Source organism: Kogia breviceps, chromosome 11, assembly GCF_026419965.1.
Source record: "Kogia breviceps isolate mKogBre1 chromosome 11, mKogBre1 haplotype 1, whole genome shotgun sequence".
Taxonomy (NCBI): Eukaryota; Metazoa; Chordata; class Mammalia; order Artiodactyla; family Physeteridae; genus Kogia; species Kogia breviceps.
In genome coordinates, this window is record NC_081320.1 from 27,690,321 (window position 1) to 27,716,181 (window position 25,861).

The 25,861-nt window shown below is 39.2% G+C and overlaps 1 protein-coding gene across 5 annotated transcripts in view; it reads right to left on the reverse strand.

The window, feature by feature from the left end:
• EVA1A (eva-1 homolog A, regulator of programmed cell death) overlaps positions 1-25,861 on the reverse strand; it is a 98,574-nt gene that overhangs the window by 58,900 nt on the left and 13,813 nt on the right. The gene's annotated exons all lie outside the window — the stretch shown is intronic.

Consider the following 25,861-nt stretch of genomic DNA (forward strand, 5'->3'; position numbering starts at 1 on the left):
AAAAAGAATTCAGAGTAATGATAGTAAAGATGATCCAATATCTCAGAAAAAGAATGGAGGCATGGATCAAGAAGATACAAGAAATATTTAACAAAGACCTAGAAGAACTAAAGAACAAACAGAGAGGAACAATACAATAACTAAAATGAAAAATACACTAGAAGGAATCAATAGCAGAATAACTGAAGCAGAAGATTTGATAAATGAGCAGGAAGATACAATGGTGGAAATCACTGCCACAGAACAGAATGAAGAAAAAAGAATGAAAAGAAATGAAGACTATCTCAGAGATCTCTGGGACAACATTAAATACACTAACATTCGAATTATAGGGGTCCAAAGGAAGAAGAGAAAAAGAAGGGCCTGATAAAATATTTGAAGAGATTATAGCCAAAAAATTCCCTAACATGGGAAAGGAAATAATCACCCAAGTCCAGGAAGTGTAGGGAGTCCCATTCAGGATAAACCCAAAGATAAACATGCTGAGACACATAGTAATCAAACTAACAAAAATTAAATACAGAGACAAAATATTAAAAGCAACAAGGGAAAAGCAACAAATAATGTATAAGGGAATTCCCATAAGGTTATCAGCCGACTTTTCAGCAGAAACTCTGCAGGCCAGAAGGGAGTGCCATAATTTATTTAAAGTGAGGAAAGGGAAAAAATACAACCAAGAATACTCTACCCAGCAAGCCTCTCATTCAGATTCAACAGAAAAATCAAAAGCTTTATAGACAAGTAAAAGCTAAAAGACTTCAGGACCACCAAACCAGCTTTATGACAAATGATACAGTAAACTCTCTAGGCAAAGAAAAAAAAAAGAGGCCACAACTAGAAACAAGAAAATCACAAATGGGGAAGCTCACTGGTAAAAGCAAACACACAGTAACAGCAGGAAATCATCCAAACACAAATATGATATCAAAACCAGCAATGGTAAGAAGACAAGAGTACAAATGCAGGAAATGGGAACTGCATTTGAAATTAAGAGACCAGCAACTTAAAACAACCTTGTATAAATAAAGACTGCTATATCAAAACCTCATGGGAGGGACTTCCCTTGTGGCACTGTGGTTAAGAATCTGCCTGCCAATGAGGGGACATGGGTTTGAGTCCTGGTCTGGGAAGATACCACATGCCACAGAACAACTAAGCCTATGTGTCACAACTACTGAGTCTGTGCTCTACAGCCCATGAGCCACAACTACTTAGCCTGCATGCCACAACTACTGAAGCCCACGTGCCTAGAGCCAATGTTCTGCAATATGAGAAGCCACCACAATGAGAGGCCCATGCACTGCAATGAAGAGTAGCCCCTGCTCACTGCAACTAGAGAAAGCCCATGCACAGCAACAAAGACCCAACACAGCCAAAAATAAATAAATTAATTAATTTTTTAAAAAACTCATGGAAATGCAAACCAAAAAACTACAATAGATACACACACAAAAAAGAAAAAGCAACCCAAACACAGCACTAAAGATGGTCATCAAACCAAAAGAGAGGAGAGCAAAGAACAAAAGAGGAAGGGAACAAAAAAGACCAGCAAAAACAAACCCAAAACAATTAAGAAAATGGCAATAGTAATATGCATATCAATAATTACCTTAAATGTAAATGGATTAAATTCTCAAACCAAAAGACACAGACTTGTGAATGGATACAACAGTAAGAACCATATATATGCTGTCTACAAGAGACCCACTTCAGACCTAAGGACACATACAGACTGAAAGTGAGGGGATGGAAAAAGGTATTCCATGGAAATGGAAATCAAAAGAAAGTTGGCATAGCAATACTCATTTCAGACAAAATAGACTTTAAAATAAAGACTGCTACAAGAGACAAGGAAAGACATGACATAATGATCAAGGGTTTCATGCAAGAAAAAGACATAGCAATTCTAAAATATATGCACCCAACATAGGATCACCTGAATATATAAGGCAATTGCTAATAGCCATAAAAGGGGAAGTCAACAGTAACACAGTAACAGTGGGGGTCTTTAACCCTCCACTTACACCAAAGGACAGATCATCCAGACAGAAAATGAAGAAGGAAACACAACCCTTAAATGACACATTAGACCAGATGGACTTAATTGACATTTATAAGACATTCCATCCAAAAGCAGCAGAATACACTTTTTTCTCAAGTGCACACGAAACATTCTCCAGGACAGATCACATCTTGGGTCACAAATCAAGGCTTGGTAAAGTTAAGAAAATTGAAATCATATCAAGCATCTTTTCCGACCACAATACTATGAGATTAGAAATCAATTACAGGAAAAAACTGTAAAAAACAGAAACACATGGAGGCTAAACAGTATGTTACTAAACAACCAATGAATCGCTGAAGAAATCAAAGAGAAAATCCAAAATTACCTAGAGAAAAATGACAATGAAAACACAATAAGTAAAAACCTATGGGACACGGGACTTCCGTGATGGCACAGTGGTTAAGAACCTGCTTGCCAATGCAGGGGACATGGGCTCGATCCCTGGTCCGGGAAGATCCCACGTACCATGGAGCTAAGCCCATGTGCCACAACTACTGAGCTTGCACACTAGAGTCTGCAAGCCACAACTACTGACCCCACATGCTGCAACTACTGAAGCCCGCGTGCCTAGAGCCCATGCTCCACAACAAGAGAAGCCACCACAATGAGAAGCTCACATGCTGCAATGAAGAATAACCCCTGCTCACCACAACCAGAGAAAGCCAGCAACAAAGACCCAACACAGCCAAGAATGAATTAACTAATTCGTTTTAAAAAATAAAGAGAACCTATGGTACACCACGGCAAAAGCAGTTCTAAGAGGGAAGTTTATAGCAATACAATTTTACCTCAAGAAACAAGAAAAATCTCAAATAAACAAGCTAACCTTACACCTAAAGCAGAGAAAAAGAACAAAACCCAAAGTTGGTAGAAGGAATTATATCATAAAAATCAGAGCAGAAATAAATGAAACAGAGACAAAGAAAACAAGACAAAAGATCAATGAAAATAAAAGGTGGTTCTTTGAGAAGATAAACAAAATTGTTAACCTTTAGCCAGACTTATCAAGAAAAAAAGAGGACTCAAATCAATAAAATTAGAAATAAAAAAGGAAAAGTTACAACTGACACCACAGAAATACAAAGGACCATAAGAGACTACTATATACAAACAACTATATGACAATAAAATGGACAACCTAGAAGAAATGGACAAATTCTTAGAAAAGTACAACCTTCCAACACTGAATCAGGAAGAAATAGAAGATATGAACAGATCAATCACAAGTACTGAAACTGAAACTGTTATTAAAACAACTTCCAACAAACAAAAATCCAGGACCAGATGGCTTCGCAGGCGAATTCTATCAAACATTTAGAGAAGAGCTAATACCTATCCTTCTGAAATTCTTCCAAAAAAATTGCAGAGGAAGGAACACTCCCAAGCTAACTTATGAGTCCACCATCACCCTGTTACCAAAACCAGACAGAGATATCACAAAAGAAGAAAATTACATGCCAATATCACTGATGAACATAGATGTAAAAATGCTCAACAAAATACTAGCAAACCAAATCTAACCACACATTAAAAGGATAATACAACATGATCAAGTGGGATTTATCCCAGTGATGCAAGGATTCTTCAATATATGCAAATCAATCAATGTGATACCTCACATGAACAAACTGAAGAATAAAAACCATATGATCATCTCAATAGATGCAGAAAAAGCTTTGACAAAATTCAACATCTATTTATGTTTAAAAAAATTCTCCAGAAAGTGGGCATAGAGGGAAATTACCTCAAAATAATAAAGGCCATATACGATAAACCCACAGCAACATAATTCTCAATGGTGAAAAACTGAAAGCATTTGCCCTAAGATCAGGAATAAGACAAGGATGTTCACTCTCACCACTTCTATTCAACATAGTTTTGGAAGTCCTATCCATGCCAATCAGAAAAGAAAAAGAAGTAAAGGGAATACAAACTGGAAAAGAAGAAGTAAAATTGTCACTGTTTGCAGATGACATGATACTATATATAGAAAATCCTAAAGATGCTACCAGAAAACTACTAGAGCTTGTCAGTGAATTTGGTAAAGTTGCAGGATAAAAAATTAATACACAGAAATCTCTTGCATTCCTATACACCACAACAAAAGATCAGAAAGAGAAATTAAGGAAACAATCCCATTTACCATTGCATCAAAAAGAATAAAATACCTAGGAATAAATCTACCTGAGAAGGCAAAATACCTATACTTAGAAAACTATAAGATATTGATGAAAGTAATCAAAGATGATGCAAACAGATGGAGAGATATACCACATTCTTAGGTTGGAAGAATCAATATTGTGAAAATGACTATACTACCCAAAGCAATCTATAGATTCAATGCAATCACTATCAAATTTCCAATGGTATTTTTCACAGAATTAGAACAAAAATTTTTACAATTTGTATGGAAACACAAAAGATCCCAAGTAGCCAAAGCAACCTTGAGAAAGAGAAACGGAGCTGAGGAATCAGGGTCCCTCACTTCAGACTATACTACAAAGCTACAGTCATCAAAACTGTATGGTCTGGCACAAAAACAGAAATACAGATCAATGCAACAGGACAGAAAGTCCAGAGATAAACCCACGCACCTATGGTTACCTAATTTATGACAAAGGAGGCAAGAATATACAATGAAGAAAAGACAGTCTCTTCAATAAGTGGTGCTGGGAAAACAGGACAGCTACATGGAAAAGAATGAAATTAGAATACTCCCTAATGCCATACACAAAAATTAGCTCAAAATGGATTAAAGACCTAAATGTAAGGCCAGATACTATAAAACTCTTAGAGGAAAACATAGGTAGAACACTCTCTGACATAAGTTGCAGCAAGATCATTTTTGATCCACCTCCTAGAGTAATGAAAATAAAAACAAAAATAAATCAATAGACCTAATTAAACTTAAAAGCTTTTGCACTGCAAAGGAATCCATAAGCAAAATGAAGACAACTCTCAGAATGGGAGAAAATATTTTCAAATGAAGCAACCAACATGGGATCAATTTCCAAAATATACAAACAGGTAATACAGCTCCATATCAAAAACAAACAACCCAATTAAAAATTGGGAAGAAGATCTAAATAGACATTTCTCAGAAGAAGACATACAGATGGCCAAAAAGCACATGAAAAGATGCTCAACATCACTAATTATTAGAGAAATGCAAATCAAAACTATGCCTCACACTGGTCAGAATGCCTATCATCTAAAATCTACAACCAATAAATGCTGGAGAGGGTGTGGAGAAAACAGAACCCTCCTACACTGTTGGTGGCAATGTAAATTGGTACAGTCACTATGGAGAACAGTATGGAGGTTCCTTAAAAAATGAAAAACAGAGCTACCATATGATCCAGCTATCCCACTCCTGAGCATACATCCAGAGAAAACCATAATTCAAAAAGATACATGCATCCCAATGTTCACTGCGGCACTATTTACAATAGCCAGGACATGGAAGCAACCTAAATATCCATCAACAGAGGAATGGATAAAGAAGATGTGTACATATAAAGCATGGACTATTACTCAGCCATAAAAAGAACAAACTAATGCCACTTGCAGCAACACGGATGGGCATAGAGATTGTCATACTGAGTGAAGTTAGTCAGACAGAGAAAGACAGATATAACTTGATATCACATATATGTGGAATCTAAAAAATAATGGTACAAATGACCTTATTTACAAAACAGAAATAGAGTCAAAGATGTAGAAAACAAACTTACCAGGGGGAAAGGGGTGGGAGGGAAAAATTGAGAGATTGGGATTGACATATACACATGACTATATATAAAACAGATAACTAATAAGGACCTACTGTATATTATAGGGAACTCTACTCAATACTGTGTAATGGTCTATATAGGAAAAGAATCTAAAAAAGAGCGGATATATGTATATATATATAACTGATTCACATTGCAGTACAACTGAAACTAACACAACATTGTAAATCAACTATACTCTAAAAAAAATTTAAACATAAATAAATAAATAAATAAAAATAGCTATTATCAAAAAAAGAGAAAGTCATGCCAAAACATATTTTAATTAAACTTCTGAAAATTAAAAACACAGAAAGAAATCTTGAAAGCAGACTGAGCTATAGTTATAGATCCTTAGGTATAGATCAGATACAGATCAGAAAGAAGAAATAGAACTGTCCCTATTTGCAGATGACATAATGGTCTACATAGACCATACCAAGGAATCTAAAAACCCAAAACAAAAACAAAAAAGCAAACAACAGCAACAAACCCCTAAAACACATAAGTGAGTTCAGTAAGGTCACAGGCAAGATAAACAGCGAAAATATACAAAAATCAAGTTTATTTCTATATGCTAGTAATGAACATGTGGACACTGAAATTAAAAATACAATACCATTTACAATTGCTCAAAAAATGAAACATTTAGATATAAATGTAACATAACGTAATCAGAACTTGAATGCTGAAAACTACATAATGCTATGGAGAGAAATCAAAGATCTAAATAAATGAAAGGGGACCATGGCTGTGGATTGAAAGACTCAACATAGTGTAGATACTAATTTTCCCCCAAGTGATATACAAGTATAATGTAATTCTTATTGAAACCCCAGCCAAAAAAAACCCCAAAACCAACAAAACAAAATGAAAAAAACAGCAAGATTTCTGGTAGATATAAATAAGATTATGCTAAAATTGTTATAAAAATGCAATGGAACTAGAATGGTTAAAATAAGTTTAAAAAGAATAAACTGGGAGGAATAAGTCCTCCTAATTTCAAAACTTACTAGCATACAGCTACATCAATCAAGACTGTGTTACTTCTGAAAGATAGAAACATAGATCTATGGAGCAGAATAGATAACCCAGAAATAGACCCATGCAAATATGCCCAACTGATTTTTGACAAAGGTGCTTTGCATTTCATGGGAGGAAAATGCCTTTTCAACAAATGGTGCTGGAGAAACTGGACAGCCATAGGAAAGAAAGTGAACCTTGACCTAAGTCTTAAATCTTATATAAAAATTTACTCAGAGTAGATCAGAGACCAAATGTAAAACATAAAACTACAAAACTTTTAGAAAAAAAAAAGAAAATCTTTGGGATCTAGCACTATGCAAAGAATTCTTAGACTTGACACCAAAATCACAATGCATAACAGGGAAAATTGATAACCTGGATTTCATCAAAATTAAAAACATTTTTTCTGGGTTAAGAGGATGAAAGGACAAGCTAGAGAGTGGGGAAAAAATGTGCAAATCATATATCTGCCAAAGGGACTAGTATCTAGAATATATAAAGAATCCTCAAAACTCAACAGTAAAAAAAAAGCAAAGAATCCATTTAGAACAGGGATGAAGTCATGAAGAGACATTTCACCAAAGAAGATACTGAAGTAGCAAATAAGCACATGAAAAGATATTCAACATCATTAGTCACTAGGAAAATGCAAATTTAAAACAATGAGATACCACTACTCATCTACCAGAATGGCTAAACTGAAAAAGAGACAACATCAATTGTTGACAAAGATATGGAGAAACTGGATCGCTCATACATTGCTAATGGAAATGTAAAATGAAGCAACTACTCTGGAAAACACTTTGGTAGTTTCTCAAAAAACTGGATGTTGCAACTATCACAAAGCCCAGCAATTGCACTAATCCTGGGCACTTATTTTCAAATAAATGAAGATTTATATTCACACAAAAACCTACACAAATATTTAAAGCAGTTTTATTTGTAATATCTAAAAACTGTTAACAACCCAAATTTCCTTCAAGGAGTGAAGGTTCAAACAACTGTGGTATTTTCATGCCATAAAACACTATTCAGCAAGAAAAAAGGAACAGAGTTTTAATGTACACAACAACCAGTATAAATCTCCAGAAAATTATACTGAGTAAAAAACTCAATCCAAAAATGTTGCATATTTTATGACTTTATTTATATAACATTCTTAAAATGCCAAAATTATAGAAATGGTGAATAAATTAAGCGGTTTCAGGGATTAAGGAGGGATTAGAGTAAAAAAGGAAGTAAGTATAGCAATAAAAGGGCAACAGTGGGATTCTTCTGATGATGGAAATGTTCTGTATTTTGAGTGTATCATGTCAACATCCTGGTTGTGATATTGTACTATAGTTTTGCAAGAATTTATCATTGGGGAAACTGGGTAATGGAACATGCGATCACTGCATCATTTCTTGCAACTGCATCTAAATATAAAATTATATCCAAAAAAAGTCTAATTTTAAAAAATTTTAATGCATGATCTCCAGAGTTGTCCTGAATAATAATCTTCACATTAAAGTTTAAGAAGCACTAATCCAGAGGACTCAACCAAAATGTTAGGGAAATTCAAAATTATTTTTCATGAAGAACAGTTGAAGAGTCATAGGACATTTCATCTGGGGAAATCTTGGAGAAGGTGGTTATGAGAGTTTTCTTTTTCCAGAATATGAAGGGATTATATAGGAGAAATTAGACTCCATTCATGTGGCAGCAGGAAACAGAACACAGGAGTATGTAGGGGAAAGGACACAAGCTTCAGGATTGATCAGGCCTGAATTTAAACCAAAGCTCTACTATTTCCTGTCTTTAAGACTGAGCAAGTTAGTTTACCTCTCTGATCCTGTTTCCTTAAAATGAGGCTAATGATTCCAGCCTCAATCCATCAACCAGCTTTTAACCAGAGAAACAGAAACTGCTTCAAGTATTTACAACTAAAGAAATTTAATGCAGGGAACTGGTTGCATGTGATAAAGATAGAAATACAGGTTGAAAGTGATAGAGAAGCTGAGATTTGAAGACTGCTACAATAGATGACGAAGTCAAGAATTTAAAGATCTTTTCAAATTGGTATGAACTTTAAAAAGAGGAAATTAGTTGGAGTAAGTATGAGATGGGACCATGAGGTAAACTAGAGATTAGCAACAACAAGCAGAAGGTAACTGAAGGGGCTAAGGGAGGAGCCAGGGTCACCAGAAAGAATCTGGAACCATGGAGGACTCAAATAGTGGAAGCTGGAACCATGGAGATGCAGCCACTACTGGAGGAGATGCTTGAGGATAAGAGAGAGGAAGGAAACAATCTGCTTTCCTCACCCTCCAACCTCTCACTGGTGACTCTATTTGGCCAAACCTAGCAAGAAGCCAGAGCACCCTTAAGCCTGAGAAAGGCAGCCTCCAGTTTAGTCCCTCCTACCCAGGGTAGAGTATGGATCAGAAGGCCAACAGGCCTGGTTTGGCACACTCACAGGGTGTTTTTGAGGATGCAGAGCATGGTAAGATGTCTGGCACATAGTAGGTACTCAGTAAATGGTAATGCTAACTTTTATATGCCAATGCTATATGATGGGCATTTAGAACTGCATTTTCTCATCACTTTGTATCTGAGTATACAGAAACACAAGCTGGGATATTTGGTTCGTGCCACATGGATTCTGCCAAGAATGCTTATTTTTTTCCAAATGAGCTACATATCTGAGAAATGTTTTTTAAAAATCCTGTCCTAAAGTTTCATTGTACAAAGCAAATGTTGAATTACCACAGCTGCTGGTGTCAGCCTATCCAGAGGAATAGTTTCAGTGAAATATTAATTTGTGAGAAAGTCACACTGGGGTAAATGCATAGTAATTCAAGCAGCATATGCAAAATTTATTTGGTGTTGGCCAGGAAAGGTTTTACTTATGTGAAGTCTTCAGAATGAGGAGAAAGTAACTGAAGATGTTTGACTAAGTCAGTCACAGAGGCTCTGGATACTCCCAGATCCCTCCCCAGTTTCAGTTCATTTCTGAAGTCCCCAAACCATAAACACAAAGGAAGTGCCCATGGAATTGGATGATGACACTGTCAGAACCAAGGGGCAACCAGCAGCAAAAACAATCAATATAGGAAATATCAGCACCAGCAATCCAAAGATCCATTGTACCATGAAGGTCAGGTGTCCAGTTGTGTGGGAGGACAACCAGGGGAAAAGAGAGAGAGGAGTGCTAATCTAAAGGAATGTTCAAAACTTGGGAGGCAGGATGCAAGATGCTTTCATAAAAGGTCCCAGGTAGGTACAAGATGCAGAGTGTTCCATGCACATGTTGGACACCTCACATTTCCTGGAAGTCACTGGCGAGATGTGGTGCTGGATTCGAAGTAGCACCTAGGAGTGGGGAGAGAACCAGGGCCCATCCCTAAGGATGATACAGGCCCTGAAGATTTGACCTTGCAGACAGAGGAATTGAGTCAACCCTACGGGCCTTAAAAATGGTCAAAACCCAGGAAGTTACCTTTAAAAACTAGCTTGCAGCCTCTGGGTTCTGTCCCTGGATATCAGAACTCTGGCAATAGCCTGGGAGCAGGGGTTTCTGTCCCAGGAGGGCTTACATGAGTGAGAACATAAGAAAGGGGACAAGAATTTGAAAAGGAGACAAACAAAAACTGGTCCTGTGAAGCAGAGCACATGGGTTGAAGATGGGCTGCAAAGTTCTCAAGATCAGCTCTAGGTTGACCTATTAGGATTGATGCCCCAATATATATGCCCAGGGGGTCAGAGGACCCTCTTAAGCATTTACTGCCTCAAGTCAGATAGGCCTGGGCATACCAAGGTGGGGCTGATCCTAGCTGGGAGGAGCAAGGCAGGAAGCCAGACCATTTTAATCTGAAAGGGAGTCTAGAGTACTGAGGATGGGTGAGGTGGGATGGGAGTCTCCACTTGGATTTCCCAGAGATCTCTCCAGCCCAATGTGTCCTAAGTTCATTACCCCACCTAACTACTTCCAATTTTCTCTACAGTGTTCACAATATCCTGAGCCTCCCAATCACTCACACTTAAACTTGGGAGTCATCTTAGGCCCTTCATCTCCCTTGCCCTGAAGATTCTACCTCATATCCCTTCTAACTATTTTGTCCCCATTGTCACTCACCTAACTTAAGAGTTCTTCCCTTTTCTTCTTCCCCTACCCCAAGATCATATATTGGTGCCAGACTGAGCATTCAGAAACAATGTTCTAATAATGCCACTCCTCTGTTCTAAAATCATCACCTACAGACTAAAATTCAAGTGTGAGCCTGTAAATAAAGGCCCTTCATATGTTCTTCCCAACCTACCTTTCCAACACAGCCAAAGTCCAAGCAAATGGAATCATGTTCTTCTTCATATACTTCCCACCCAGTTCTACCTCTGTGTTTTGCTCTACTGAATGCACTTCTCTATATTAATGCATTTCTGAGTCCTACCCACCCTTCAAGATCCATGTCACATCACCTCCTTTAAGAACGTTCTCTGATTCTCCCCTCCATGCATAATTGCTCCCTCTTTTGCAGCCCTGTATCCCTGTATGCCAATCTTTTGCATATGGTAAAAGTATGTGTTTTCTATATTTTTGCATTACACTATGATTTCTTCAAAATTAGGGGCCTTACATCAGATTCTCCTTCATGAAGGAAGTGTAGGGAGACCCAAGAACATTGAATTTGGCCAGCTTGTAAGAAATGTAAAGAGGTTTGGGGGAATAACATTCTAAAGGAAGTCTGGAGTCATATTGTGATCCTGGAGTGATAACTAGAGGCATTTGAGAGTCCTCAGCTGAAGTATGAAAACAGATGAGGTAACCCTGACAAAGAATACCAAAGGTAGAGGAAAAAGCTCATGGCTGAACCCTAGCCTGCCAGTGTCAGATGGAGAAAGAAGAAACTGTCATGGAGACTGGCAGGAAGTAGTCAGACAGAATCACAGCATTCATACCACACTGGGCATGAAAAGAATTTCAGCCCTAATGGTCAACAACCAACATGTGCTTGAATAATTCTGAACAAATCCTGTGTGATTTTCTCTCTAGAATTGCAAGTAGGGCAGGACATGATGGCAAACTTGTGGGACCCACTTGCCATTTTATTCTTAACCAGTATTCCTCAAGCAAATGCTTCAGTCTGCCACTAGTGGGGCCTCCCAAGACCAGTATATCTGAGGCATCTGCAAAAGTGGAGAACTCACAAAAATAATGCCCTACCAAGGAACACGCAAATGGGAACAAGAAGCATTCCTGGTCATCTGATTCTTTCCCATTTTGGCCTCCCAGTCCCAAGCTGACTTCTAAGTACATTATAATTATTAAAACCAGAGCATAAGCACAGGGACACTGAGGAAATCAGAAGAGTATATCAAAAACAAGGTAGAGTCTGGAAACCCAGGGATGTCCCTCAGGGAGCCAGAGAAAATGGAAATTCTAGGTAGGGGTGTGCCAGCCTTCCTTGGCAGGAGCTGTGTACATTCTTGAGAAGGTGGATAGCTTCCACCTGAGACCTTCCTGATGGTTCCTCACCAGGGGGAGCTAGTCCATAGCCACACAGGACCTGCTTTGTGCCAATTCAATTCAATGCAAAGCAGATAAACTGCTGAGCACCTGGGAGATGAAAAGCCATGAGCTGGGCAGACATTTATCTGATGCTAACAGGGAGGCCCTCTCAAGTCAGTTCTGCAGCTTCCTTGAAACCACCATTGTCTTACACCATACTCAAATACACTGGAATTCAATCTATTTGTTTCAAGTGTTCTACAAATGTTTGATTCAGGTTACGTTTTTTAAAATATTTTTTTAAACCATAAACAGATATATTCAGTGTGTGATATGCCAAACATGAACAATCATAGAATAAAGGTTCTCTTGCCAAAACCATGAATATGTTTGAACATATTAGATATGTCATTAATTAGGAAAGCTGTAGTTCTGAAGATTTCATTAAATGATTCAGATCCATGCAAGTCTTATGCTATAAAACTCTGGCTCAAGCATGCCATGTTCAATTAAATGTCAGGCAACACTCAGGGATATCCATTGAGTGCATGCTCACATAAAGATATAATAGTAAACTGTACCATAATAAGTGACCACATTACCTGTTGCCCTGTGGTATTATTGGTATTATTACTGTTTGTTTTATTCTTAGAGTGCTTGGAAGGTTTTTATAAATCCAAATAAGACCAACTCAGCAATGCAGGGCCAGAATGTCAGTGATGAAAATGACAACTGAAGTTTGGTCTCAACATGCCAAATTAAATTTTTTTTGCTGTGTTAAAGGCTTTAAGTGATTACTAAAGAGAAACAGGCACTGGAGTTTCTCACAATAGTTTTAATAACATAATTAACATCTCATAATGGCACTATAAGTTTCACAGAAGAATTTTCTATCAAAGGAAGACAAAAATTCATTGAAGAACTTGTTCATCTATTCCTTTCAGTTAGATTCCTTATCATTAAAGAATGCCAACAGCTGTTACATAGTATTAATGAGTCAACATTAAAACCAAATTTTCCTATATTCTTCTTTCCAGTTTCTGGATCATTTTAATCAGAATAATCCAAATCTGCAAGGTATCCTGTTTAAAAGTGCTATCACTTTGAATGCCTGGCTGCCATAATTTTCTCAAGGCTGTACAGCCAATATAAAATATGTATAACTATGTTATAAACTAGAATTATCAAATAAAATAATTACATATATACAATAAAATTTTGCCTTCTTCTTTTACTCATTGATATTCCATATAAGATTTCATTTGAAGAGTATTAATGCTAAAAAAAATTGAAAATCACTGTGTTATTCAATACATAGGAGAAACCCAATATACTAAGCAGGAAGGAGTAAAAGAAGCAGGTCTTTTTTATCAGAAAGGCAGAAACTAGATAAAAGTTAATGTGCTTCAAGCATAACTCAGGTATAAACTTGGGGCTCAAAAAAATACTTGTTGAAATAATCATTGTAGCAGAAATGCTATGTCCCTTGCTTCTAGAATTGAGAAAAGGGGAAACTTTGGAAATGAAGAAACAGAGAAGACCATGGAAGGAGTTTTGCTTTACCTATGAGAACCATCTTCCTGCATGCAAGTAAGTAGGACTTTCTTTGTGTGAAGCAGGACAGACCAAAGAGATGGTGGTCAATGTGTAGCCAAATGTATCCACTGACCAGAAAGGCTAACATAGCTGAGGTGTCAGCATGTTGGAAAGAATTCCACGAGCTACTGCTCTGGACACATGGTAGAAAAAAAGTGGTGACTAGACATGATTTTGAGGGAAGGATGCCAAAGGAAAAGTACAGCCTGGGAAGCAGAAGCAAAGTCCAGTCTAGGAATCATTCATTCATTCACTTGTTTATCGATAAAGCACCTATTAACAGAGGCATGATACTAGTACTGGGGATATGAAGACAAACAAGCCTTGGTCAGTGTCTCTTTGGGGGAAAGGAGTACTGTTTCCAAAGGTAAGCACAGGTAGAGAAGAGAGAATGGTGGGGGGCATAGTCGGCCCCCTGGAAGAGGAAGCCCCAGAGATGAGTCTCAAAGAAGAAACATGAGTTAATCAACTGGATAATGGCTGAGGATGGGGGAGGGGAACACATTAAACAGAGACAGCATTCACATAGAAAGACAAGATTTGAGATGGAAAACTATATAGTTGGAGAAGAGCATGTGGATCAACATGGGTGAAGAACAAAGTGAAAGGAAAGAAACAGCAAGCAGATGAAGCTGTTGAAGTGACCTGGGGTGCTCTTATCAGCATTAAGGAGACAAGGCAGACACTACGCTCGGGACAGCACAGTATTCAGAATCTGCACACACACTTCCCTCTTCAACTGTTTCACACTATTTGCTTGTGTAGCCTCCCATGAGAACTCCGAGAGCAGAAACTGTCTTTTTCACCTTTTTCATCCTTACATCCTTGGAGCGTAGCATAGTACCTGAAATGCAACAGGAACTCAACACTTACTGTTATATGAACACTTACTGTTAAATGAACAAAGTTCAAAGTAAGGAAAGGAGAGGGTGGAAGGACAAATGCAGTGAGTGTGGCCTAAAGAACACTGACAAGTGCAAAGGCTGAGAAACCATCTGAAATGTAATAAACTAGGAATAAACAGAAACAGAATCCCTATGTCCTAAGCAGCACATAGAGGAAGTGAACAGCAAAATGACCACAGATGAAGATAACTTAGAGTAGGTGCACTCAATCACCTTGGTAAGAGGAAGGAGTCCTGAACTCTCCCTGAGAAAGGGCTGTGTTATAGGTTGAATTGTGTCCCTCAGAAAAGATATGGTGAAGTCTCAGAATGTGACCTTATTTGGAAGTAGGATCTTTACAGATGTAACCAAGTTAAAATGAGGTCATTACAGTGGGCCCTTCCAGATGACTAGTGTCCTTATAAAAGGGGGAAATTTAAATGCAGACATAAAGAGAGGGAGGGCAATGTGAAGAGACACAGGGAGAAAACAAAAATGCCTAAGGCTTCCAGATGCCAGGGGAGAAACCTGGCACAGATACTTCCCTAGTACCTTCAGAAGGAGCATGACCCTGCTGATATCTTTTCTAGCCACCCCAACTGTGAGACAATAAATTTCTGTTGTTATAAGACATCCAGTTTGTAATACTTTGTTATGGCAGCCCTATGAAACTAATACAGGCTGGTGGTCAAAACAGATCAACAACTGTGGCAGGCACTGGTGTTTAACTCCAACATGCATTCCTCCTTATCCCTTGCTGGAAGAGTCCCACTTTGTTTGTGTGTCCATCCTCCCTGGCCCAAGGTATGGGTCATGCAATTGATTCACTTCAATCAAGAGGTCTCTTCGCCATTCCGTGTACCACGTGACCCAACGCTGTCCAATAGGTATCACTAAAAGGACTGCTGTATCCATGATATAATTCAGTTGTTCTAGGATATTTCTCTGTCCTGTTTGAAATATTCGATGCAGAGACTGTCTATTACTGAACCCGGACAAGGCACTAAAGTAATGATCAGTGGTGTTACTAGACAACCTGAGGGAGAATGGTAACTGAATTGATTTCCTTGACGATAATTGTCAAGTTTGCTGTTTCAGAAGCTAATCTTGACCTCCAGGGTTTAAATCAACAAGTTTTCCCTTATCAGATATTATTACCTGAATTTGACAGTTATCTCCTGGGTAGGGGCTAGGGGATTAGGCAGGGGATAGGACAATGTTCTAATCTAGACACTTAAATTCAGGGATTCCCTAGTCCACAACCTAATACCACACTGTCTTCTCCAAATTGTAACATGCAAAAATCATCAGGTTAGAACCTCAAGATGGAGTCTGAGTTTTGCTGCACGTCCTTTGTCAAACACAGAAGAATAATCTCATACCTAACAGTTTTTTCGGCTAAAACACAGCTCTAGTCCTTGCTATGCCAGAAGCTGATTGAGAAACTTAAAGGGCTAGGTGGGTCTTAGCAGGGACTGAGAGAAGAGAGAGGAGGAAGTTGCATAGGCTTATGGAGTGAGGCTTCATGACATACCCTGAGAGGTGGGGAGAAGACTACATTTTAGGAATGGCAGGGGCTGTGATGCCAGATCCAGGTTCAATCTCAGCTCCACCATATACCAGCTACATGACTTTGGACAAAAAACTTAGCATTCCCAAACCTCAGTTTGAAAAATAGGAAATGAAACTTAATATTATTAAGAATTCTTAAGGATTATGCTTAATAATCTATATAATGCACCCAGCATAGTGTCTTGTGACCAACAGGTTAAACAACTAGACATGTTCCCATCAAATTGGTTATGTAGTCCTGTCATTTTTACCTTGGAGCATGTCACAAGCCATTTCTCTTCATGGTCCCTCCTTCTTAGCTTCCCTGAATTTAAGCAATGACTCCTAAGTGGCCTCCCTGCCTCCATTCTCTCCCCATGCTCCAGTCCAATCTCCAGTGAGCCTCTAGAATTATCATTCTAGAACAGTGAATGGTAAACTCACCGGTAAATCAAGTTCACTGCCTGTTTGTGTCAATAAAGTTTTATTGGAACAGAGCCATGCTCATTTTTTAATGTATCATCTATAACTGCTTTCACACTATAGTGGCAGAGGTGAGTAGTTGCAACAGAAACTGTATGGCCTGCAAAGCTTAAAATATTTACTATCTGATCCTTCACCGAAAAAGTTTGCTGCACCCTTGGTAACTTGTTCTAGAATACTCCCCTTGGTAACTCATCATTCCCTCCAGTGACTTGCCTCCAAGATAAAGTCTAATCTGTGTTAGTTGGCCCTTACCAATCTTTCCTGATGCATCTCTCACTATTCCCCTACTTGAAGCCCAAACGCCTTGCTGAATGAGGGTCCTATAAACACACCAGGTTTTCTTCACATAGAACAACACTACTCCCTTTCCACATTAAAAAAAAAAAAAAAAACCTTCCACCTATTCTTCAAGATTCTTCTTAAATATCCCTTCCTTTATGAAGCTTTCTAGAACCGCTCCCTCAGAGCTATACAAGGGTCAGGCACTCCTTCCTTGGAAACAGTATCCCACCAATAAATGGCATGTCGTATACAGTAGATATGGGTCTACATATCTGTCTTCCTCACTAGACACCCCCAAGCTAAACTGTCTCCTCTCTTTCCCTCCTGGAGCACTCTGTTCTTTTCCAACATGGTGCTTACCATAGTTTGTAATCATGTATTTCTTTGTGTAATAATTTCTTTAATGTCTGTCCCCTAATAAAGTGAGCTCCAAGAAAACAGGAACTAAGACTGTTGGATTCACCACCACATTACCATCACATATCCTGGAGCCAGCCACATAGTAGTTGTTCAGTCTGTTGAATGAACGAATGGTTGGATGAATGAAAAAAAAAAAGACAGAGAGAGAGAGAGAGAGAGAAAGAGAGATTTTACTAATGAATCAAATATCAATGAAATAGCGTAAGGAATCAGAAAGTGCTGTTACTTTCTGAGCGCACCAGATACTGCCCTTCAGACCCTTCTGGTACTCCTATGGTCCAGAAGGTTGGGCATAAGCACCACTAATAGCTTTGATATGGATGTTTGGAACATGTATACAGTCCTATTCACTCATTCTTAGAATGTGTGTGGAACATTTACATAGCCCTTTCCATGAGATCAAATTCAGACCCCATGAAACTAGAATAAAGCCACATGTACATTTATATCATTGAGTCCACATTTTCACTGAAGCATACAGTATCCTGACCATGCCCTCCTGGAGAAGGACATCCTCTACTCCTTTCTACTAGGAAAAGGTGGGCAAGACTACTACAACTTCTTCCCTCTGTCCCTAAGGAGAGTGTCCTGTCTGTGCATCACACCCATACCCAGCCAAAGGCACTCCACACCATGCCTACATCCAGATGAAAGACCTACGTGGGAAAGTTTGAGGAGGGAGTTAGGCTGGAATGATTCTTCCTTGACTCACAGAAGGAATCTTCAAGCTCAAAATGTGACTCTTGAAAGTTGTACTGTTCATTTTTCCTAATACCTGAAGCTCAAGATCAAGCAAATAATTCAGCTGAGTTGCTGCTTTATGTGGAAGAAATATATCCCAAGGCCATTTCCTGTGTGGCCTTTCTGATTTTGGACAGTGTCTCTTTGAGAGACAGCCCCATCCATAAAGGCCTTCTGTGGAGGTGTGTGTGCATTTCACTCAGATGTTTCCAAGAAGATTGCAACCATTCCAACCAAGGCAAATTTATGAAGTTGTCAGCCAAACCCTATTTCCATCCTGCAGCCTCAGGGATGTCAGTTCCATGAATGAAGACAAAGCTGAATTTCATGTTTAAGTCAAACCTTTAACCCTCTGTGGCATCTATCTCTGGTCTGAATGACAAAAGAATCCTATGTATTAAAACACAGAGATTGTCTTGGGATCTTGATAAACACTTCCTCTCAGAGCTTGCTGGACTTGTCCTTTAAGTCTAGTAACAAACTATTCATAAGGAAATGTCAGTCTTTCCCATTTTTAAGAACTTAAATTGCAGCAGCCAAATTATCTAGATTCATTTTAAGCATAGGGTTGTCGCCCTAGCAAACCTCCTTACAAAATATGCCTTCCATTTCCTATAAAATCCAAGCAAATCTCTGTTTCCTTCTATAGATTAATCTTAATCTCCAATCACCTTTCCCTTTGCTCACAGGATCATATGTCTCATGTCCACTTCAAAATCAGTGTCCCCCTCTCCCGGGCTGCAGTCCCTATTTTTTCCCCAAATAAAACTTAACTCACTCACACACACACACACACACAAAGATCAGTGTCCCCTCCCTTCCACCCATTGACCCATTGTGCTGTGAGTCACTTTCCTTCCTCTCAAGGCTTTCTGCCACCCTTCATTCTTACTATTCTGGTATCTATAGAGCAGACACCCCAATTCCACATGCATGACAGGGAGCTCTAGCACACTGTGCTCTCTTGGAATATTTCAAAGATAAATTCAGTAGATGATGTACTGTACATAAATTTGATATGGTCTGGATTTAACAACATGTGATAATGATTCACCATTGGGTACTATGAAAGAAATTTTCTCTACTCCACCTAATAAAAGTTGAAGATCTGAAACACATTTCAGGGGCTTATTTAGTGAGTCTTAACCATCTACATGGAAGCTGTCCAGAACATGGAGAGAGATATTAAAAATCTGTATAAAAAACAAAAGTGAACATAGAGATACTTTCCCCAGTGAGCATAGTGCATTTGTGGCCACGCTGTGAGGCCTCCTCTGGTTCTGTCCCTCCCCATAGATATTGACAGGTCTTTTCCATCTCTAAAATGTTCCCTCTACCTAATACCTTTAGTTATCATCTTCCCTTTCTTGTCGCTTCCACAGCCAAGCATCTGGAAAGAATTGCCTATGTTTGGTATCTCTACCTACTCACCTCACATTTGTTCCTCAACCCACCTCATCTTTCAAATTCCCGTCACCAAGTCATCAATAACTTCCTTATTCCCAAATCCATGGATATTTCGTTTCTTTTCTTAATAGATTTCCAGATAATTTGATGCTACTGATCCCTCCTGCCTGGAAACTCTCCTGTATTCCAGTCTCCCATTTCCTCCTACTTTTCTGCCCAGCTCCTACTCCTGTTGCCTTCACTAGAGCCTCTCCTTCCCCTCCCTCAGAGGTCACTGTTGCGCCCTAGTCCCCTCATTCTCAGAGGCAGTCTGGCAAAGACATTAATAGCACAGGCTCCGAATCCTGACTGCCTTGCCTAAAGTCCTAGGTCCATTACTATACTTGTATGACCTTGGGCAAGTTACTTACTAACGCTGTGCCTCAGTTTATTCATTTGTAAAGTAGGTATAATAGTCTTCTCTGGCAATGGTTATTCAGGGCATTAATACACTTAAAATATTTAGAACAAACACAAAGTACACACTCAGTAAGCACAGGCCATTATAATTCCTCTTCCCATGCTCTATACTCTCCTTGAACACCATGACTTCATTACCTCTTGTTAAAAGTTTGCCCTTGAATCTTCTTTAAGACTTCTCTCCAGATGGGAGGAGAGAGAAGATGGCGGAAGAGTAAGACGCGAAGATCACCTTCCTCCCCACAGATACATGAGAAATACATCTACACGTGGAACTGCTCCTATAGAACACCCGCTGAATGCTGGCAGAAGACCTCAGACCTTCCAAAAGGCAAGAAACTCCCTCAGACCTTCCAAAAGGCAAGAAACATACCTGGGTAGGGCAAAAGAATAAACAGAGACAAAAGAATAGGGACAGGACCTGCACCAGTGGGAGGGAGCTGTGAAGGAGGAAAGGTTTCCACACACTAGAAGCCCCTTCACGGGCGGAGACTGCGGCAGAGGGGGAAGCTTCAGAGCCACGGAAGAGAGCACAGTAACAGGGTGCGGAGGGCAAAGCGGAGAGATTCTCGCAGATGATCGGTGCCGACCAGCACTCACCAGCCCGAGAGGCTTGTCTGCTCAGCCGCCGGGACGGGCGGGGGGTTGCGACCTGAGGCTTGGGCTTCAGTCAGAAGCCGGAAGAGGACTGGCGTTGGAGGCGTGAACACAGCCTGAAGGGGCTAGTGCACCACGGCTAGCCGGGAGGGAGTCCGGGAGAAGTCTGGAGCTGCCGAAGAGGCAAGAGACCTTTTCTTCCCTCTTTTCTTCCTGGTGCGCGAGGAGAGGGGATTAAGAGCGCTGCTTAAAGGACCTCCAGAAGAGGGCGCGAGCCGCGGCTATCAGCGTGGACCCCAGAGATGGGCATGAGACGCTAAGGCTGCTGCTGCCGCCAAGAAGCCGGTGTGCGAGCACAAGTCACTTTCCACACCTCCCCTCCCGGGAGACTGTGCAGCCCGCCACTGCCAGGGTCCCGGGATCCAAGGACAACTTCCCTGGGAGAACGCACGGCACGCCTCAGGCTGGTGCAACGTCACGCCGGCCTCTGCCGCCGCAGCTCGACCCACATCTGTACCCCTCCCTCCCCCGGCCTGAGTGAGCCAGAGCCCCCAAATCAGCTTCTCCTTTAACCCCGTCCTGTCTGAGCGAAGAGCAGACGCCCTCGGGCAACCTACGCGCAGAGGCGGGCCATGTCCAATGCTGAACCCCAGGAGCTGTGCGAACAAAGAGGAGAGGGGGAGGTCTCTCCAAACAGCCTCAGAAGCAGCGGATTAAAGCTCCACAATCAACTTGAAGTGCCCGGCATCTGTGGAATACCTGAATAGACAGCGAATCTTCCAAGTTGAGGAGGTGGACTTTGGGAGCAAGAGATATTATTTTTTTTCCCTCTTTTCTCTTTTTCTGAGTGTGTATATGTGTGCTTCTGTGTGAGATTTTGTCTGTATAGCTATGCTTTCACCATTTGTCCTAGGGTTCTGACTGTCCTGTGTTTTTTTTGTTTTCTTTTTTGACTTTTTAAAATTTTTCTCTGTAATAATTACTTTTTATTTTAATAACTTTATTTTATCCTACTTGATTTTATCTTCTTCTTTCTTTCTTCCTTTCTTCCTTCCTTCCTTTCTTTCTTTCCTTTCTATTTTTACTCCCTTTTATTATGAGCCATGTGGATTAAAGGCTCTTGGTGCTCCAGCCAGGTGTCAGGGCAGTCTTTGAGGTGGGAGAACCAACTTCAGGACACTGGTCCACAAGAGACCTCCCAGCTCCATGTAATATCAAACGGCGAAAATCTCCCAGAGATCTCCATCTCAACACCAACACCCAGCTTCACTCAACGAACAGCAAGCTACAGTGCTGGACACCCTATGCCAAACAACTAGCAAGACAGGACCACAACCCCATCCATTAGCAGAGAGGCTGACTAAAATCATAATAAGGCTACAGACACCCCAAAACACACCACCAGACGTGGACCTGCCCACCAGAAAGACAAGATCCAGCCTCATCCACCAGAAAACAGACACTAGTCCCCTCAACCAGGAAACCTACTCAACCCACTGAACCAACCTGAGCCACTGGGGACAGACACCAAAAACAACAGGAACTATGAAACTGCAGGCTGCAAAAAGGAGACCCCAAACACAGTAAGATAAGAAAAATGAGAAGACAGTAAAACACACAGTAGATGAAGGAGCAACATAAAAACCCACCTAACAAATGAAGAGGAAATAGGCAGTCTACCTGAAAAATAATTCAGAATAATGAGAGTAAAGATAATCCAAAATCTTGGAAATAGAATAGACAAAATGCAAGAAACATTTAACAAGGACCTAGAAGAACTAAAGAGAAAGAAAGCAACGATGAACAACACAATAAATGAAATTTAAAATACTCTAGAGGGGATCAATAGCAGAATAACTGAGGGAGAAGAACGGATAAGTGACCTGGAAGATAAAATAGTGGAAATAACTACTGCAGAACAGAATAAAGAAAACAGAATGAAAAGAACAGAGGACAGTCTCAGAGACTTCTGGGACAATATTAAACACACCAACATTTGAATTATAGGGGTCCCAGAAGAAGAAGAGAAAAAAAAAGGGACTGAGAAAATATTTGAAGAGATTATAGTTGAAAACTTCCCTAATATGGGAAAGGAAATAGTCAATCAAGTCCAGGAAGCACAGAGTCCTATACAGGATAAATCCAAGGAGGAATATGCCAAGAGACATATTAATCAAACTATCAAAAATTAAATACAAAGAAAACATATTAAAAGCAGCAAGGGAAAAACAACAAATTAGAAACAAGGGAATCCCCAAAAGGTTAACCGCTGATATTTCAGCATAAACTCTGCAAGCCAAAAGGGAGTGGCAGGACATATTTAAAGTGATGAAGGAGAAAAACCTACAACCAAGATTACTCTACCCAGCAAGGATCTCATTCAGATTTGATGGAGAAATTAAAACCTTTACAGACAAGCAAAAGCTGAGAGAGTTCAGCACCACCAAACCAGCTTTACAACAAATGCTAAGGGAACTTCTCTAGGCAAGAAACACAAGAGAAGGAAAAGACGTACAATGACAAACCCAAACAATTAAGAAAATGGGAATAGAAACATACATATCGATAATTACCTTAAATGTAAATAGATTAAATGCTCCCACCAAAAGACACAGACTGGTTGAATGGATACAAAAACAAGATCCATATATATGCTGTCTATAAGATACCCACTTCAGACCTAGGGACACTTACAGGCTGAAAGTGAGGGTATGCAAAAAGATATTCCATGCAAATGGAAATCAGAAGAAAGCTAGAGTAGCAATTCTCATATCAGACAAAATAGACTTTAAAATAAAGACTATTACAAGAGACAAAGAAGGACACTACATAATGATCAAGGGATTGATCCATGAAGAAGATATAACAATTGTAAATATTTATGCACCCAACATAGGAGCACCTCAATGCATAAGGCAAATACTAACAGCCATAAAAGGGGAAATCAACAGTAACACAATCATAATAGGGGACTTTAACACCCCACTTTTACCAATGGACAGATCATCCAAAATGAAAATAAATAAGGAAACACAAGTTTTAAATGATACATTAAACAAGATGGACTTAATTGATATTTATAGGACATTCCATCCAAAAACAAAAGAATAGACATTTTTCTCAAGTGCCCATGGAACATTCTCCAGGATAGATCATATCTTGGGGCACAAATCAAACCTTGGTAAATTTAAGAAAATTGAAATCGTATCAAGTATCTTTTCAGACCACAACACTATGAGACTAGATATCAATTATAGGAAAAGATCTGTAAAAAATACAAACACATGGAGGCTAAACAATATACTACTTAATAACGAAGTGATCACTGAAGAAATCAAAGAGGAAATCACAAAATACTTAGAAACAAATGACAATGGAGACACGATGACCCAAAACCTATGGGATGCAGCAAAAGCAGTTCTAAGAGGGAAGTTTATAGCAATACAATCCTACCTTAAGAAACAGGAAACACCTCGAATAAACAACTTAACTTTGCACCTAAAGCAATTAGAGAAGGAAGAACAAAAAAACCCCAAATTTAGCAGAAGGAAATAAATCATAAAGATCAGATCAGAAATAAATGAAAAAGAAATGAAGGAAATGATAGCAAAGATCAAACTAAAATCTTGTTCTTTGAGAAGATAAACAAAATTGATAAACCATTAGCCAGACTCATCAAGAAAAAAAGGGAGAAGACTCAAATCAATAGAATTAGAAATGAAAAAGGAGAAATAAAAATGGACACTGCAGAAATACAAAAGATTATTAGAGATTACTACAAGCAACTGTATGCCAATAAAAAGGACAACCTGGAAGAAATGGACAAATTCTTAGAAATGCACAACCTGCCGAGACTGAACCAGGAAGAAATAGAAAATATGAACAGACCAATCACAAGCACTGAAATTGAAACTGTGATTATAAATCTTGCAAAAAACAAAAGCCCAGGACCAGATGGCTTCACAGGCGAATTCTATCAAACCTTTACAGAAGAGCTAACACCTATCCTTCTCAAACTCTTCCAACAGATAGCAGAGGGAGGAACACTCCCAAACTCATTCTATGAGGCCAACATCACCCTGATACCAAAACCAGACAAAGACGTCACAAAGAAAGAAAACTACAGGCCAATATCACTGATGAACATAGATGCAAAAATACTAGCAAACAGAATCCAACAGCACATTAAAAGGATCATACACCATGATCAAGTGGGGTTTATTCCAGGAATGCAAGGATTCTTCAATATATACAAATTAATCAACATGATATGCCATATTAACAAATTGAAGGAGAAAAACCACATGATCATGTCAATAGAGGCAGAGAAAGCTTTTGACAAAATTCAACACCCATTTATGGTAAAAACCCTGCAGAAAGTAGGCATAGAGGGAACTTTCCTCAACATAATAAAGGTCATATATGACAAACCCACAGCCAACATCATCTTCAATGGTGAAAAATTGAAACCATTTCCACTAAGATCAGGAACAAGACAAGGTTGCCTACTCTCACCACTCTTATTCAACATAGTTTTGGAAGTTCTAGCCACGGCAATCAGAGAAGAAAAAGAAACAAAAGGAATCGAAATCGGAAAAGAAGTAAAGCTGTCACTGTTTGCAGATGACATAATACTATACATAGAGAATCCTAAAGATGCTACCAGAAAACTACTAGAGCTTATCAATGAATTTGGTAAAGTAGCAGGATACAAAATTAAAGCACAGAAACCTCTGGCATTCTTATACACTATTGATGAAAAATCTGAGAGTGAAATTAAGAAAACACTCCCAGTTACCACTGCAACAAAAAGAAAATATCTAGGAATAAACCTACCTAAGGAGACAAAAGACCTGTATGCAGAAAATTATAAGACACTGATGAAAGAAATTAAAGATGATACAATCAGATGGAGAGATATACTATGTTCTTGGATTGGAAGAATCAACATTGTGAAAATGACTCTACTACCCAAAGCAATTTACAGATTCAATGTAATCCCTATCAAACTACCAGTGGCATTTTTCAAAGAACCAGAACAAAAAGTTTCACAATTTGTATGGAAACACAAAAGACCCCGAATAGC